Source organism: Chrysochloris asiatica, unplaced genomic scaffold (genome assembly GCF_000296735.1).
Source record: "Chrysochloris asiatica unplaced genomic scaffold, ChrAsi1.0 scaffold00017, whole genome shotgun sequence".
NCBI classification, from domain to species: Eukaryota; Metazoa; Chordata; class Mammalia; order Afrosoricida; family Chrysochloridae; genus Chrysochloris; species Chrysochloris asiatica.
The window spans coordinates 31387113-31390801 of record NW_006408535.1 but is presented as its reverse complement, the minus strand read 5'-3'; positions in this window follow the sequence as shown (position 1 = coordinate 31390801).

Sequence of the window (3689 nt, the reverse complement as noted above, 5' to 3'; positions counted from 1 at the left end):
ATTGATGGTTTAGTCTCAGCCCACCACAATAAAGCGAATACTGTAATAAAGGGAGTCACAAGAATTCTTTGATTTCCCAGTGCATATAAAAGCTTGTTTATACTATACTGTAGTCCATTAAGTATGAAATACCATTTTATAAAAGCTTGAAACATTGTGAGAATTACCAAAATGTGACTCAGAAACATGATGTGAGCACATGTGGTTGAAAAAATGTCAGTGATTGACCAGCAGGGTTGCCACAAACCTTTAATTTGTTTAAAAAACAAACGAACCCCTCAAATCAAGCAAACCAATATCTGCAAAACACGATAATATGTGCAATAAAAGTGCAATGAAATGAGGCATGCTGGTGGTTTTCTCTCTTTGGTAGTGGGACTACGTTGGCAAAGTTTTACTCTTTAATTATTTCTTCCTCGGTCTATATCATGGGAGAAAGATGAGGCAGTGTGCTTTCCTAAAGATTTATGACCTTGGAAATCCTACGCGGGCAGTTCTACTTTGTCGTACAAAGTTGTGATGAGTCAGAATTGACTTGGTGGCAATGAGTTTGGTTTTAATTTTGGGGTGTATATCCCTTTTCGATTTCCTTTGTTATCTCCAATGGCTCTCGTAACATGATTTTACAAATTTGATGGTGCAGTCTGTAGAAGATTCTAAACTAATGTTGCTGTTCAGTTTCAAAATCCAGATGTGTAGAATTAAATGTGAATTCTAAAATCATACTAAAGTCAAACTTGGTTGCCACAAATCTGTAAGGTTGTCCAATTTCTTTCATTGTCTGATATTACATTATAGACTATTTAGAATTTCTTGAAAAAGTAGACTTGTTGGGGCTCAGTTGTATTTTCATTTTACAGAGACTTAGACTGTGAAAATATTTATGCAATGTGTTTTTTTGAATTATGATCTGATAAATACAAAAGGTCATCTAGTACAAGCATGTTTAAAAAAGAACATCAGAATCACAAGTGGATCACAAACTAATGTATAAATCTATACAGTATTCAGAGTCCTGATGGGGTGCTATAGGAGCAGCATTGAACTGCTAACTGAAAGGTTCAAATGCACCAGCTCCTCTTCCGAAACCCTATACAAGGTCACTGTGAGTCAGAATCAACTCAACAGCACTTAACAACAACTGTGTATATAAATCTATAAAGTTGATCATTAAACACTTATCATTAAGATTACCTAGGGGATTAGGTACGTTTTCTAATGAGGTAAAGGACACTGATTTGCCCAGGGTATTAGACACCTATTTTAATGAGGCAAACAACATAGGCTTAACCCCATTTCAGCAGGTTGGTTTAGCTTAATTCAGATCCTAAACTATATTCATCCATGCCTCACTTGGCTGCGGAGAAAACTTAAAAACATGATCATTACTTTAAAAAAATTTTTTTTATGATCATTACTTTTTGAAAATTAACTTAACCATACTTTCTTTTCTTTATTTGTAAAGAATATTGAGAAAGCTAATATAATCTTTCTACTCCCGTAAAGATTTACACCTTCGGAAACCCTGTAGAGGGTCGCTATGGGTCGGAACCGACTCGATGGCACTTAACAACAACAACAATATAATCTATTATCATTCTCTGAAGTTTATAATAAGACATGGAAAATTGAAGATCTTCTAAAGAGGAATGAATATATATACATAGATATATTTTCATGTCATTGTGTGTATATATATGTATGTTGTTGTTGTTAAGTGCCGGTGAGTCAGTTCCGACCCATAGCAACCCTGTATAGGGTTTCCAAGGAACAGCTGGTGAGTTTGAACCATGAACCTTGTGGCTCAATATATATATATATATATAGAGAGAGAGAGAGAGAGAGAGAGAGAGAGACCTGGTGTGGCGCTGTGTGTTATTGCACCAGACTGCAAAGCCGTTTGAACTGCAAGGTTGGTGGCTCAAGCCACCAACTTGACAGCACTTCACAACAACATATATATAAAATGATGTGAAAAAAATTGAGTTACCAAGTCTAAGAAATGATCTAAAACCCTATTAGCAATGACTTGAATTGCTTGTTTAGAACACTCACTAACATAGAAGTCAGACTAGAGCCTAATTCACAGCAATTCCTCAAATTTTGGGCAGAGAACCTATCTTATAAGTAGGGGAAGGGACTTGGCATGGACTATATGTGGTGGTGGCGGAGGTGTGCCATGGAGTCGGTTCTGACTCATAGAGACCCTGCACAGGGTTTCCAAGGTTGTAAATCTTAAGGGAGCAGAAAACCTCATCTTTCTCCCACGGAAACACTGGTAGTTTTGAACTGCTGACCTTGAGGTTGGCAGCCTGACTTGTAACCACTAGCTACCAGAGCTCCTTATGGACTAAATAGTGACGAGCAAAGGTGGAACACCACAGAACCCAACATGCTTTTACCTTCTGTGGATGGTATTATTAAACAACAACAACAACAACGTTTTTATTATGAATTGAGTGGAAGTTTACAGGAAGATGTGGATGGTATTATTGAAGGCGGGCAGCAAATGAACCTGTGAGGATGTTTAGCATTAGAAAAAGATGAAGCCAGTTAAAAGCTTGGGGAGATGTGTCATCCTGACCTAAAAAGTCAGGATGACACTATAATTATAATTAGACTTGCAGAGCAGTAGAAGAAAACTTCTGTGAAACTAGGAAGAAAAACATCGAATAATTAAATAAAGATATTGAGAAACAAAGTGACTGAGAATAGAGAAAACCCCTTGCACAGTATTTGGACCCAACATTTACCTGCATTCATAACTTACTCTGTAGCCATCTGTATTTGGGAATATCTTTTTCTCATAAACTTCTCTCCGCATTAGTGATCAAGTTCTGTAGGTGACATTTAAGTCTAGAAAATGGGATTATAGAGTGGCAGCAGCTACTTGGGGGAAAGAGAATCACCTTCACATAGAGGTGTTAGCATCCACTGAAAATCCCTTTGACATCTGAGAGAATGGGTATAAATCCAGTCTTAGATTTTCAATTGGATCCCACAGAATCAGCAGTGTTGTGAAGAACTCATAGCAGAAGACCCAGTTAATCATTTCTGGCTGGGTCAGAGTAAAGGACCAATCTACTGAAACCTGAATTATTATTTGCCTGCATATTTCTAGTTACTCTTCTAGCTTCCTTATAAACTGGGGGAAGAATGGTAGTTCCCACTGAAAGTAACTGAGGAAATTTGTGTCTCCTGAGCTCTGTTACTTCTTTCACCCTCCCTAGAGTCAATTAGGATGTGTGAGACCTTTAGCTCAGGGAATATTGTGATTGCACCCCTATAATAAAGCAAGACTAATAGCTATAGTCTCTTTTCTGAGAAACTCCCTTAGTTTCTAGATTTTTCCAGTTTTGTAATCATAAAGTGAGACAAAGTCTATGAGGCTTAGCAGGGCTTGTGAGTACTTTCAGATCTATAGTTGCCCTTTTTCTCTCCCCCCTCAAAAAATTAATTTGGAAGAAAAAAAAAGAATAAAAAGCTAATGTGGTTGTTACTGGTTAAAAGGTATTTTCTAATTGGCACAATTACATTTCATAGAATTCATATTTCTTAGAATTATTAAGGAGGTAAAATAGAATCTCTTTAACTAGAAGAATCATACAAGCTCAAAGTTAGAAGAGATCATGCAATCCAGCTATCTTCTACAATATTTTGATTCATACTTCCTCAGCAATGATTTTTTT